The sequence below is a fragment of the Bufo bufo genome, chromosome 8, assembly GCF_905171765.1.
Source record: "Bufo bufo chromosome 8, aBufBuf1.1, whole genome shotgun sequence".
Taxonomy (NCBI): Eukaryota; Metazoa; Chordata; class Amphibia; order Anura; family Bufonidae; genus Bufo; species Bufo bufo.
Window position 1 is genome coordinate 132,197,073 of NC_053396.1, and position 15,787 is coordinate 132,212,859.

The 15,787-nt window shown below is 44.7% G+C and overlaps 1 protein-coding gene across 1 annotated transcript in view; it reads left to right on the forward strand.

Annotated features, from left to right (window-relative positions):
* Window positions 1-15,787, forward strand: part of SEPTIN6 (septin 6) — a 154,675-nt gene that overhangs the window by 45,301 nt on the left and 93,587 nt on the right. The window lies entirely within an intron of this gene.

A 15,787-nucleotide genomic window follows, 5' to 3' on the forward strand; every position in this document is an offset into this window, starting at 1 on the left:
AAGGTGACAGCCTTTATTCCATGTGCTAAATAAAAATCTAATTCAGACACCATGGCTATGCGTTTCGAATCATACCAACGTGATCTAGGCTGCTCAGCAGCGCAGCACCAGCCTGAACTTCCAGCACTGCCAGGGTCGCATAGCATCCAGACCTTTTAAGGGTTACATAGAATCATAAATGAATATAATGCTATGCGACCCCGGCAGTGCTGGAAGTTCAGAACGGGAGCTGCGCTGCGTGTCCGGAGCGTGACACTCGCTCGTCTGAAAGTGGCCTTACTCATGACAAAGTGGTGTTACCAACCCTGAGTTTATATAGAACATAATGTGGGGGATTCAGCCAGCACAACCCTGTATGCAGGTGCACATCGCTATGGCGAAATACAGATACAAACGCAAAAACATATATGCAATCGCACTCTGCAACCAGCACTCTGCCCTGCCTCTATGCTGGATGTTGAATGGGGCATTGGTGTACATTTTGGCCAAAGCGTAATAAGCCACTCACCACGTCAAGGTCGCCTCCATGAGTGGTCTCTAACACTAGTTCCTACCTGTTATGGGCCATGACAGTCACACAAAGTCCAGGGAGCGCAGGTACAGCATGCACACCAGGCACACTCTGCTTTTAACCCCGTCCGGTGCCATTACAGCTTTCATCAGATCCAGGGATGCAAGTACCAACATGCATGCTGAGCCCACTATATACTTCTCCTTGAGCCAAATGGCTACTGGTAGGTGCTATATAAGCAGACTCAGTTTTATACTGACTTTAAAACCAGCCTCCAGGGCAGACTAACATGGGAGGATACATGTAAAAACATACATACTTATAAAATAAAACTTAAAAAAAAATGAGAGGATCAATAATGCAATATCATATTGTGTTTACGATTCAAGCCTGTTGGTAAACAAGTTTCCATATGGAAAATCCAAAAGGATTCCCTGTTCAGAAGCTTGCGTTTATAATCTCCACCTCTACTGGGTGGAGTAACTCATTCCAAGCCCCGAACAAGGAAACCTGTTGTGTTTCCCTGATGAACAACCGCATAGTGTAAACGAACAGGAGAAACGTTCCTTCTTTTAGTATGTCTGATAAATGTTTGCGGATTCTCACTTTGAGATCATTAGTTGTGCATCCAATATATTGCAAACGACATATAGAACAGGTAATGAAATGGACAACATAACTAGTATTACAATTAATATATTGTTGTATATAAAAAATGCGTCCATTGGCTGTGGGTTGAATAAAAGAAGCAACTAGGGCTGGACGATATGGCCTAAAATCTATAATTTGAAGCATGTGCGATATAACAATATATCGTGATATATTATTTTCTATATTTGGGGGGTTAAACTTTCTTTTTTGTTTACTAACTATTAGCCCCCTTAGGGGCTAGAACCCTTGTCCTATTCACCCTAATAGAGCTCTATTAGGGTGAATAGGACCTCACACTCTCCCTGTGCTTTGTGCACACAGCAGCAGGGAGATTACCAGGGCTTCAGTAGCATCCTGGCTGCCATGGTAACCGATCGGAGCCCCAGGATAACACTATGGGTGAGGAGGGGGGGGACCCTGGGGCCACTGCCACCAATGATTTAATACCTTGGGGGGAAGGGGGGCGCACTGCGGGGTAGGGGACTGCAATTTATACTGAGAAGAGGGGAAGTAGAAGGAAGGGACTGTGGCCACTGCGCCACCAATGAATATAGTTAATGCTTGAATGCAAACTTAGGCTGCGGGTGCTTGCCATATCCCATACCCGGCCTCTATGACTGCGCGCTGCGATCCGCAGCAATTAACCCCTCTGGACCTGAGAGGTTAATTGCGGCGGATCACAGTGCGCAGTCATAGAGGCCGGGCAAACTAAGTGCGAACGAATTTCATAACAAGTGGGTCCTCTGCAGCTTTTTTTCAGTAAACATACTGGGACTGATTTATATGTGCAAGAGTAGGTCCACGTCGGACTACACATTTCACACCCGCTTCAGCGGTTCGTGGCCAATGTTAATCAAGATTTAACAAAGCAAGATGTTTCTTAATGATCTCACAAATTTGCGGGTATTGCAGACTAAGTAGTGTAAGGGATCGCTCTCTCTCAGGGGTCGGCAATGACAGACTTCTCATAAAACAGAGGATTTTTAAACAGTGCTTTATTTGTCACACAGCACATCACACTTCAAAGTTTGGTGTCACTTGGCACCATGAAGTCGCAGCTTCACCTCACAATGTGTTACATCAACACAAAACAATAAACGTTTGCCCGGCTAGGCGCTCACTATACAGAGGTCTCTCTAACTCACCTCTAGGTCAGTGTTCACACTGCGGTATTCGGGTTCGGTCGAACAGCCTCCTAACTGTGAGGCCCCTTTCACACGGGCGAGTATTCCGTGTGGATGCGATGTGTGAGTTGAACGCATTGCCCCCGCACTGAATACCGACCCATTCATTTCTATGGGGCTGTTCACATGAGCGGTGATTTTCACGCATCACTTGTGCGTTGCGTGAAAATCACAGCATGCTCTATATTCTGCGTTTTTCACGCAACGCAGGCCCCATAGAAGTGAATGGGGTTACGTGAAAATCGCAAGCAAGTGCAGATGCGGTGCGATTTTTCACGCACGGTAGCTAGGAGACGATCGGGATGGAGACCCGATCATTATTATTTTCCCTTATAACATGGTTATAAGGGAAAATAATAGCATTCTGAATACAGAATGCATAGTAAAATAGCGCTGGAGGGGTTAAAAATAAATAAATAAATTATTTAACTCACCTTAGTCCACTTGATCGCGCAGCCCGGCATCTCCTTCTGTCTCCTTAGCTGAACAGGACCTGTGGTGACGTCACTCCGGTCATCACATGATCCATCACCATGGTAAAAGATCATGTGATGACCGGAGTGACATCACCACAGGTCCTGTTCAGCATAGGAGACAGAAGGAGATGCCGGGCTGCGTGATCAAGGGGACTAAGGTGAGTTAAATTATATATAATTTTTTTTTAACCCCTCCAGCGCTATTTTACTATGCATTCTGTATTCAGAATTCTATTATTTTCCCTTATAACCATGTTATAAGGGAAAATAATACAATCTACAGAACACCAATCCCAAGAGCGAATTTCTGTGAAGAAGTTCGGGTTTGGGTACCAAACATGCGTGATTTTTCTCACGCGAGTGCAAAACGCATTACAATGTTTTGCACTCGCGCGGAAAAATTGCGCGTGTTCCCGCAACGCACCCGCACATTTTCCCGCAACGCCTGTCTGAAAGAGGCCTGACTAGTGCAACCCACCAGTCCTCCTGGTGGAAGCAGCGAAATACCTTGGGGGGGTTATGGTCCAGCAGTCCTCCTGGCGACACCTCTCTTCTTCAGGCGTCGCTGGGTCCCCCCACACTCAGGATTCCTCAGCCTTGTGGCCGCCCAGCTCTCATGCCTGGAACCACACAGAGCCTAGGCTTCCTTCTCAATTCCCCTCTAACTCAGCCTTGTGGCCCCCCAGCCCTCCTGGCTGGGACTACACAGGCCCTCTGCAGGTCTGTTCCCTGGGGCCTAACTCCTACTCTCACACACTGAGGATTGCTTTATCCCCAAGTGAGTATCGCACCTGGCCTCACCTCAGGCCAGGTGATTGTGGGGAAAACACAGCAAATCATACCATACATCTCCTCTAATAGGTTTCCTGCACCATTCTAGGAGACATACAGTCCTGATCAAAAGTTTAAGACCACTTGAAAAATGGGAAAAAATCATATTTTACATTGTTGGATCTTAACAAGGTTGCAAGTAGAGCTTCAACATGCAACAAGAAGAAATGAGAGTGAGACAAAATATTTTTTGAGCATTCAATTAATTGAAAATAATGATTAAACTGAAACAGGCTGTTTTTCAGCTGATCCAAATTTTAGGACCACATGTCTTTTAAAAGGCCAAATCTGTGCAAAGATGTGGATTCATTGTCATTTTCTGTCAGGTAGTCACACGTTGAGATGGCAAAGGCAAAGAAACTCTCCCTTTTTTTAACGTGGTCGGGTTGTTGAACTGCATAAGCAGGGTCTCTCACAGCGCGCCATCGCTGCTGAGGTGGGAGGCAGTAAGACAGTCATTTTGAATTTCTTAAATGATCCTGAGGGTTATGGAACAAAAAAGTAAAGTGGAAGACCCAAAAAAATTTCACCAGCACTGAGCCAGAGTTGTCTGTCCGTCAAGACACTGGACGATCCTCGACCCAAATTAAGGCCCTTACTGGTGCTGACTGCAGCCCCATAACCATCAGATGGCATCTGAGACTGAAGGGCTTCAAAAACAAAAAAACCTCTTCAAAAACCTTGTCTTCTTGAACGCCACAGAACTGCTCATTTGGACTTTGCAAGAGAGCACCAAACATGGGACATTCAAAGGTGGAAGAAAGTTTTATTCTCTGATGAGAAAAAATTTAACCTTGATGTTTTCCAACGTTACTGGCATGACAAGCAGATCCCACCTGAGATGTTTTCTACGCGCCACAGTGGAGGGGGCGCCATAATGGTCTGGGGTGCTTTTTCCTTCAGTGGAACAATGGAGCTTCAGGAAGTGCAGGGGCGTCAAACGGCCGCTGGCTATGTCCAGATGTTGCAGAGAGCATTCCTCATGACTGAGGGCCCTCGTCTGTGTGGTAACGACCGGGTTTTTCAACAGGACAACGCTACAGTACACAATGCCCGCAGGACAAGGGACTTCTTCCAGGAGAATAACATCACTCTTTTGGCCCATCCTGCGTGTTCCCCTGATCTAAATCCAATTGAGAACCTTTGGGGATGGATGGCAAGGGAAGTTTACAAAAATGGACAACAGTTCCAGACAGTAGATGGCCTTCGTGCTGCCGTCTTTACCATTTGGAGAAATGTTCCCACTCACCTCATGGAAACCCTTGCATCAAGCATGCCGAAACAAATTTTTTAAGTGATCTACAATAACGGCGGCGCTACTCATTACTGAGTTCATGTTGGGAAGTTGGATTTCTGTTTTGGGGAGGTTTAGTTTTTTTTTTTGGAGGTGTGAACTTTTGATCAGCTGAAAAACAGCCTGTTTCAGTTTAGTCGTTGTTTTCATTAAATTGAATGCTCCATTTTTTTTTGGTCTCACTCCCATTTCTTCTTGTTGCATGTTGAAGCTCTACTTGGAACCTTGTTAAGATCCAGCCATGCTAAATATGATTTTTTGCCATTTTTCAAGTGGTCTTAAACTTTTGATAAGGACTGTATCTTCCCTCATATATGAGGCCTGTCACTGCCTCACAGTAGTTACAAAAACTGGAGTGGAGTCAGTAATATCCCTACTTATTTGTCCTCTCTTTGGAAAAATTAAATCTAATCCGGGTCTAGACGGCTCTATTTTTTTAGCACGGTCGAGAGTCCATCTAGGGTATTTCCGCACGGATAATCTGCTGGTTACAATCTATTTCTTTTTGTAAACAAAATGTCATTAGAGCAATTGTGTTTAGCTCTTGTATGGAATTAGGCAAATCTCATGTACACTTTGCTTTTTCGTTCTGTGCTCAAATTAACCAGCTGTGCGGATTTAGAAATCCCTAGGATGTCAGTTATTTTCAAAATTTCGGTGCAGATTTCGCCATTTTTACAGGAATGCTGAAATCTGCGTCAAAACTGCACCCAATCCGCACCAGAAACTGCAAGTAACATATGCAGGTTTTGAGGCTGAAATGCCCAGAAATCTGTATTGAAATTTGTGCAGATCTTCTGCGTGTTTAACCCCACCCATGTGCAGGTACTCTAAGGGTATAGGCACACAATGCCACCGTGCTGTGGTTGGGACTTGGCCACCAAGCATTTTACAAAGCTTCTCTAAGGGTAGCATGGCCATATAAGCCGCAGCAGCATCATACTTAATAATTAGAACCAAATAGTTGATTCTGTGTTAATTTTTAATGGCTGTATGGTAACAGGCAAAACCTGGCGGGTTTTATTGCATCTTGTAACTGATTCTCTGTGGTCTGCTTTTGGGCTTGTAAATGTCTATTTTATAAAAAAATATTGCACTGACGCTTAGAAAATCAGTGAGTACTGGAGTATTACAATGACAAAAATCAGATACCAGGCAATATAATTTTGCTAATCGATTAGTTGAGATTAATTAAATCAATGTGATAAATTCTAATAAGGCTCAGTTCACACTTTAGTTATTTGGTCAGTTATTTTCATCCGTTATTGTAAGCCAAAAACCAGTAGTGAAGCCTATACAGAGCTCAGGTGTAATGGAAAGATTGGTACCTATTCTGTGTTTTTGACCTGCACCTGGCTTTTGCTCACAATAAGGGCTCATTCACACGATCGTATGAATGGGTCCGCATCTGTTCCGCAGTTTTGAAATTGGCCTTATAATGGGGTTCATTGGGTTTCTGTCAAATTTTCCGCCATTTTGACAGCAAGAATGCATGCTGTGCTTTTCCCCTGTCAGAAAACTTGTCTAGTAGAGAACTACTGAGTGTGACAAAGAATATGCATGAATGTGTTCTATTAGGCCAAGTTCACAGGCCTAAAAAAGTTGCAAGTCCCCTTTTTACGCCCTGTCCGCCAGTTGGGTGTGACGGGAGCAAGAGCGCATCGGGGCCGGGACTCCAGCCCTGGAAAATTTACTAACACTTACACCTGGAAAGGGGCAGAAATGTTAGCCTTAGGCCTCTTGCACACGACCGTATGCCCTCCGAGACATACGGTCCGTGAGTGGGCCGTATGTCCCAGAGCGGCATTGATTGTGCGCACAGGAGTACACAGCATCATAGATTACAATGATGCTGTGCACTTGTAAGATCATCATTGTAATCTATGATGCTGTGTACTCCCGTGCGCACGATCAATGCCGCTCTGGGACATATGGCCCGATCACGGACCGTATGTCTCGGAGGGCATACGGTCGCGTGCAAGAGGCCCTAAACTGTGCCAGCCAGGTGCAAGGACTGCCACAGATGCGTTATGACGAGGTGCCCGCCTCGCCATAAATTCCACTAATCTATCGGCAGCGCAAAGGGGTAAAACTTAGACAGGCATAAAAAGACGGTCTTAGTAAATGTGCACTATTGTGCAGATGTGAATTGAGCCTTATGTTGTTTACTTGGAACTAAAGTGTGTAGAAACGTCATACAGTGGGGAAAATAAGTATTTGATACACTGCCGATTTTGCAAGTTTTCCCACCTACAAAGAAGGGAGAGGTCTGTAATTTGTATTGTAATATGTCGTCATTTTATTCCGGCCACCTCTTTGGATATTTGCCGTGCTGCCACCGGAACTCCGGCCTGCCCCCATTATCGTTACCTGTATAAAAGACAACTGTTTACACACTCGATCAATCACACTCCAACCACTCCACCATGTCCAAGACCAAAGCGCTGTCTATAGACACCAGGGACAAAATTGTAGACCTGCACAAGGCTGGGATGGGCTACAGGACAATAGGCAAGCAACTTGGTGAGAAGGCAACAACTGTTGGCGCAATTATTAGAAAATGGAAGAAACACAAGCTGACTGTCAATCTTACTCGGTCTGGGGCTCCATCCAAGATCTCGTCTCGTGGGGTAAGGATGATACTGAGAAAGGTTAGGAATTAGACCAGAACTACATGGGAGGACCTGGTCAATGACCTGAAGAGAGCTGGGACCACAGTCTCAAAAATTACTATTAGTAACACACTACACCGTCATGGATTAAAATCCTGTAAGGCACGCAAGGTGTTTGAAGTTCGCCAGTGACCATCTGGATGATCCATAGGAGGCATGGGAGAAGGTCATGTGCTCAGATGAGACCAAAATAGAACTTTTTGGTATTTACGCCACTCGCTGTGTTTGGAGGAAGAAGGATCAGTACAACCCCAAGAACACCGTCCCAACGGTGAAGCATGGGGGTGGAAACATCATTCTTTGGGGGTGCTTTTCTGCAAAGAGGACAGAACGAATGCACCGTATTGAGGGGAGGATGGATGGGGCTATGTATCGTGAAATTTTGGCCAACAACCTCTTTCCCTCAGTAAGAGCATTGAAGATGGGTCGTGGCTGGGTCTTCCTGCATGACAGTGACCCAAAACACACAGCCAGGGCAACTAAGGAGTTGCTCCGTAAGAAGCATTTCAAGTTTCTGGAGTGGCCTAGCCAATCGAAAATCTTTGGAGGGAGCTGAAACTCAATGTAGCCCAGTGACAGCCCCGAAACCTGAAACATCTGGAGAAGATGTGTGGAGGAGTGGGCCAAAATCCCTGCAGCAGTGTGTGCAAACTTGGTCAAGAACTACAGGAAAAGTCTGACCTCTGTTATTGCAAACAAAGGTTTCTGTACCAAATGATAAGTTCTGTTTTTCTAATGTATCCAGTACTTATAAAATGCTAATTAATTATTTAAAAATCATACAATGTGATTTTTCTGGATTTTCTCTCTCACAGTTGAAGTGTACCTACCATAAAATTTATAGACCTTTCCATTCTTTGTAGGTGGGAAAACTTGAAAAATCGCCAGTGTATCAGATACGTATTTTCTCTACTGTATGTAACACATTTCTAGTTTTTGGGGAAGTCTGATAGATTTTATAGTCCTGACTATGGAACTTTTTGTTTTTTACGGTTTGCATAACCTCCGCACTGCTCTTCTCCATTTGCCGCATGTGTTCCACTTTGTGAGCTGGTAATATTCTTCAGGGAACTGGGATGACTAAATATAGTTTTGTTATTTTGATAGTTTGACGTTCCAGAACTTTTCTGCTGCCATTAACCTGTTTTACATGTTGTAAAATCCGTCTTTACTTCTGAGAGGAAATGTGTTCTTTCCATCCGCTACTTTGGTAATACTGATGTAATTGTGTGATTAGTTTTGTGTTAGCAACATGCCTGTATACAGAAGACCATTCATCCTCGCTAATAGTCATGTTTACTGTGACATGGTCACTGCTTCAGGTTTAACCTTTTCAGCCCCGAGGACTCTCCATTTTTGCGTTTCAGTTTTTTTTTTACTCCTTGCCTACCCAGATCCATAACTTATTATTTTTCTGTTCACATAGCTGTATGAGGACTTGTTTTGGAAGGACAAGTTGTACTTTGAAAAAGCACGATTTAATACTGCATACAATGTGGTAGGCAGCTGGAATTTTTTTTAAATTTGGTGAAAAAGAGATATATATATATATACACATACGGTATTCACTTTTTTTTTATGTTTTTCTTTATTTACTATAAAATAAATTTTATGTGCACATTGAATAGAAATACAAAACATTTAATCAGCAACAATAAAATATTTAAATTCCACTGTAATTTATATGTACTCCCAAATTGTGCTAAAATATAATACAATTACTACTGCATAAAATAAGGTACTGAAATGCAGCGAGGCAAAAAACTAATTTGGTGGCTTTTTCATACCTGGTCATTAAGGGGTGACTGGTGCCATACATTTTATTTTAACCACTTGAAAACCAGTGTCATACATGTACAGCGGAAGTCGTCTCTTTAAAGATGGCGCCCACTCCAAAGCAAGAGCCAAAACCCCTCAGATGACATGGCCAAATGTGACCACAGCAACTGAGCACTGAAAACCCGGGAGACCTTGCAGCGATCAGGGGACCTGTTCATTCCCTGCGGCAGCCATAGCCTCCCTGAAGGATCTGAGGCTGCCATAGCTATGTTCCGATGGAGAAATAAATAAATACATTTTAAATATATATAATCTTTTTCACCAAAATTAAAAAATATTTTTCACCAAAATATAAATATTCCAGCTGTCTACCACATTGTATGCAGTATTAAATTGTGCTATTAGAAAGTACAACTTGTCCCTCAAAAAACAAGTCCTCATACAGTTATGTGAACAGAAAAATTATAAGTTATGGATCTGGGTAGGCAAGGAGTAAAAAACAGAAACTCAAAAATGGAGAGTCCTCGGGGCTGAAAAGGTTAAACCTGAAGCAGTGACTTTTTTTTTTTTCAGATAAATAAGCAGTAGGTGGGCAGGGAAAGCCAGGTGCTCATGAATATGAGGACTCATCGGCATGTACTCAAGCTGTTTAGCACAAGAATTTAGCAAAATGGCCGCGTCAATTAAAAGTGATCCAGCATTTTGCTAAGAAGACCTGTCACTAGTTTATGTTGCCCTTAGTTAGGACACATTATGAAACCGGTGATGGATTCCTTATAAAGGGAATCTGTCATCAGATAGGGCAACACAAAGTATTGACAGAGACCATGATCCAAATGCTGGGTCACTTTGATTTTTCTTTTGGCCCAGTTGTTTTCTTAAAATCACTATTGAGCAGCTCCAGCACGAGCTGAGAGTACAGTCAGTGCAATGCACAAGCTTGGGAGTTATCGTATTCTTGAGCGCTCATCCACCCCTTACCGCTGATTGGCAGCGCTTTTCCTATACACATTATAGAAAGTAAGCTGTCAATCACGGATGTTGCTAGGGTCACAAAAGATTCTGAGCCCAAGCCCTAATGCATATGTGTTAAATTTTAAAGGGGTTCTCTGGCCAAACCTAAAAAAATGGGACCTGAATTTAACCTGTGGAGAGAAGGTGAGGACTGCCATGCTTACCCGCAGCAGCAGCATTTTCTGGATCCTCTTCACGGTCACGTGACAGCTCCTTTGGCGTTTTTTGGTCTTCTGGTCTCTTGCCATCCTCTTCCTCTCTTCTGCAGGAGACTGTGCGTCATCACTGGCTTCACCGCCTCCTGCCGGCCTTCCTTGGACCCGGCACCGGGATCACCAGTTTTTCATTCAGTGTACAGGCTTCTGTATGAAGCCTATACTGACTCATACACAGTGTAATGTAAGCACTGTGTAGGAGTCCCAGCTGGGTGCGCTGTGGATATGGCACTGGGGGTTGCTGAGGATGGCACTGGGGGAGCGCTGTGGGTTGCACTGGGGGGGAATGGCTGTGTCATAAATTACTGTGATACAGTCAGTTCAGGTCGGGGGAGTACAGTCGGCGTGGGAGATGAGGCCTGCACACGGGCCTCATTTCCCGGGCTGACCGTGGTCTTATCACACATGATGGGTCAAGATAAACGCTGCAGCAGGCAGGACCAAAAAAGATTAGGCCTCATGCACACGACAGATGTATCTGTTTTGCGCTCTGCAAGTTGCAGATCCACTAAATAAGGATACCATCCGTGTGCCATCTGCTTTTTTTGGAGACCCACCAACTTCTATGGATTCGAGGTCTGCATTTGAGGACAAGAATAGGACATGGTCTGTCTTTTGCAGAGCTGACATATGGCTATGGAAAGCACATGGATGACATCATGTGTTATTCATGTGTTTTTGATGGGTCTGCAAAAAAAAATGCATATCGCAAAAGCGACTTGCAGACCGCAAAACGGATACTTCAGCAGGGAGTATCGCACATAAGAATCTTTGATACATGAACAGGAGACTGTATCACAGATGATAGATTTAGATACAGAGGCACAGCAGACAGTATATGACATAAGCTTAGATACACACCACACTAGGCAGTATCATACAAGATGGTATAAGATACAAAGCTTTACGGGCAGTATGGCATACAACAGGCGATGTATCGGGCACTGCAGGCTGTATCATACATTATAGGATTAGATACAGATGTATTTTGAAGTGCTTGCTGTTACCTATCGATACCCAATCGATACTTTTAGACCCGGGATTCGATGCCGGGATTTGCTATTTTCTGATACTAGGCTGCGCTATTGCGCAGCCTAGTATCAGTTAGCATGGCATGCACCGCTCTCAGCGCGCGCCATGTTATCCTCAGCAGCACAGTGGAGAAGGAGGCAGTCCCTTCCTCCCCACTGTGACGCGGCCACTGCCACCAATGAGAATATCAGGAGGAGAAGACACTGCGCCACCAATGAATATAATACTGGGTTGGGGGCGCACTGCGCCACCAATGAAGATAATTAAACTATTAATGCAAACGTAGACTGCAGGTGCCGGCCGTATCAAATACCCCGCACCCGGCCTCAATGACAGGGCGCTGCAATCCCCGTAGATTAACCCCTTGGGCACCCTGTGTACATCTGTATTAATGGTTTAATTATTTTCATCTCCCAACCCAATATTATATTCTTTGGTGTTGCAGTGTGCCCCCCCCCACCCCACTCCAGTATTATCTTCATTGGTGGCAGTGGCCACAGGGTCCCCTTCCCCTCAGTATCTTCATTGGTGGCAGTGGCAGCTTCCGATCGGAGCCCCAGCAGTGGAATCACGGGGCTCTGATCAGTTACCATGGCAGCCAGGACAATACTGAAGCATTGGCTGCCATGGTACACTCCCTGCTGCTGTGTGCACAATGCCCAGGGCAGCAGGGAGAGTGTGAAATCCTATTCACCCTAATAGAGGACAAGGGTTCTAGCCCCTAAGAGGGCAAATAGTTATTAAATAAAAAGTAAAATAAAAAACGCCAAAATATTAAATATAAAAAAAAAACATATTACATATCGCCATGTCCGAGAAAGTCCAAACTATTAAAATATTTTTTTAAAAACATCTCCTACGCAGTGAACGCTGTAACAGAAAAAAATTAAAACCGTGCGATTTACAAATTTTTTTTTTGTCACCTTGTCCCCACAAAAAATAGTATAGGGTTGTTCTATTATGGGCCAGACGTTCCATAAAATGCGGAATGCACGCTGCTTTTTTGGGGTTTCATTTTTTCGCATGGTATAGAGTATTGCAATACTTTTTTATTGTATCGAAATCGAATCAAAATGTTGGTATTGTGACAACCCTACTTGCTGTTTATTGCACTCCTAGATGGTGAGGGAAGAGCCGGTGGACTGTCTCTGATGTGATTTAGACACGGAGTGAGAAAAAGACTAGCAGAAGTCATATGTGGGTGTAGTAAGATGGCCACAGGAGGTATAGTGGGCGGAGCTCCTGCAGACTGCATAGGGTGGGGGCGGGGTCAGCCTTTGACTTATAAGGCTACTTTCACACCTGCGTTCAGGTGTCCGCTCGTGAGCTCCGTTTGAAGGGGCTCACGAGCGGTCCCGAACGCAGCCGTCCAGCCCTGATGCATTCTCAGTGGAGGCGGATCCACTGAGAATGCATCCGCCTGCCAGCATTCAGCCTCCGCTCCGCTCAGTGAGCAGACACCTGAACGCTGCTTGCAGCGTTCGGGTGTCCGCCTGGCCGTGCGGAGGCGAGCGGATCCGTCCAGACTTACAATGTAAGTCAATGGGGACGGATCCGCTTGAAGATGACACCATATGGCTCAATCTTCAAGCGGATCCGTCCCCCATTGACTTTCAATGTAAAGTCTGAACGGATCCGCTCAGGCTACTTTCAGACTTAGAAATTTCTCTAAGTTATAATGCAGACGGATCCGTTCTGAACGGATGCAAACGTCTGCATTATAGGAGCTGGTCCGTCTGATGAAACATCAGACGGACCCGCTCCGAACGCTAGTGTGAAAGTAGCTTAACTCTGCAGAGCAGCCATGTAAATAGAAAGCTGTGAATGTAAACAGGAAAGCACAGACATGAAAAACAGGTATTGGGGGCATATATACCAGGTGCATGGTGAGGGTGTTAGGAGTACTTCCAATTTTTTTTTTTTTGGGGGGGATCGAACAACCTCTTTAATTTTAGCCCCAGTGCTAAAGGCATATATGGATAGACATTGCATTCTGCGCTGTCACACATACAGGAGAATAAAGCAGCACAGGCCTCCACATGATGTAGAGGCATCAGTTTCTCAAACAGTTGTCTGGCGGGGTTCCCAGTCTACCCACACTCTGCTTAGCTTTTCCATATACTTCAGCCACAACTAGTGGAGAAAATTACTTTTATTAAAACTTAATGTTTCCTGAATATTATTTAAAGACCTTTTCCAAGATTGTTTAAAAAAAATTGGCAGTGGGTGGTGCAGGGCCTGCGTTATGCCTCATGCAGACGTCCATGTCGGTTTTGGATCAGTGGTAACACGGACCATGTGCAATCCGTGTTTTCTCCCGTGACAGATCGTGTTGGGTCTGTGTTTCAGTTTTTTGCTGTCCGTGTTGCATCAGTGTTTCACTGACACTGAACAGCTGAAAAATTATTTTCAAAGCATCTTTTCCTAATGATCCGTGAAACACGGATGGCATCCGCGTTGCATCCGTGGCTTTCACAGACCCATAGACTATAATGGACGTGATGGACAAAATAGAGCATGCATCCGTGCTAAAAACGCTGAGCCACGGACTGTGCTAAAACACTGATTTCTGAATGCACACATTAAAATGAATGGGGACGTGTGCTGTCCGTGGAGAACACGTACAGCATGCGTCCGTGAAATGAGGCTTTAGAGGGGGGGAGGGAACAGGGAAATTGCCCCAGGCCCCATCCCTAAATGGGGCCCCCTGCTGATCTGCCCAGACAGAAGTGGAAGAGAGCTGGTGGCCGCACCTGAGAAGAGCGCAGCAAGGAGCGCTGGTCCCTGGTCTCCTGCCCACTGTAGCCCGCAGGGTCATTATGCTGTAGTGAGGAGCTGGGTGCTGCATCCATAGCAGGCAGACCTTGGACCCAGCCCCTTCCTCTCTCACAGGAGGCCCTGCACTGTGAAGGTAATGGCCTCCTCTGCTCCTCTGGTTTACTGGTGAGTTCAGAATGTCGCCCTCTAATGACCGGACATATGTGCTGCCTGCCCCTCTCCCCTCTCTGTGCTGCAATAAATTATAAGGGCTGCTTGATGGCAGACATAACCTGATAGGTACAGGAGGGGAGGCAGCCTGCAGAGAATATACAGGACCCCCCCCCCCCCCCCCAACACACACACACACACACACTGTAGCTGTTTTTGTTTATTAACTAATTGCTGCCTGGAACACAATTGTCTAAATATAAGTTAATCTATCTCGTATCTATCTACCCATCTATCTTATACAGTGGGATGCGAAAGTTTGGGCAAACTTGTTAATCGTCATGATTTCCTGTATAAATCGTTGGTGGTTACGATAAAAAATGTCAGTTAAATATATCATATAGGAGACACACACAGTGATATTTGAGAAGTGAAATGAAGTTTATTGGATTTACAGAAAGTGTGCTATAATTGTTTAAACAAAATTAGGCATGGAGAGAAACCCCACGGCAGCGCTCCATAGTTCTTCCGTGGGGTTCCTATCCTCCGTTCCGCACCGCACCTTCTGGATTGCAGATCCATTCAAGTGAATGGGTCCACATCCGTGATATGGTGAGCACACAGTCGGTGCCCACATATTGCAGACAAGCAACGACTGTCTGCATGAGCCCTTAGGCTGAGTTCACACTTCAGTTATTTCCATCAATTATTGTGAGCCACAACCAGGTGCGCGTTAAAAACACAGAACAGGAGGAAATCTTTGCCTTATACCTTATCTCTGAGTAGCCTTCACTACTGGTTTGGGCTCACAATAACTGATGGAAATAACTGACCAAACAACTGAAGTGTGAACTTGGCCTTACCTGATTCCTGACACTGGCTCTCGGCTCTGTGCTCTCCGACCTCTGCTCAGGTCCCTGGATGTCATCATCCATTTTAAAGTGCAAATGCAATATTAAAATTAAAGAATACCAACCAGGGCTGGGACATAGTAAGTGGTAATGTGGACTCAAAAACCTCAACGTGTTGTAAATTATATTTGGTCTGTATTATTTTTAACAATTTTTTTTTTCTCCCCCCCCCCCCCCTTCCCCCAAGATCAAGTTTTTCTTCAGAAAGTATTGCTGTATGATTGTATCTATTGTTTTTGTTAGCTGGTTGTGTAAAGTACATTTAAGGCTACTTTCACACCAGCGTTTT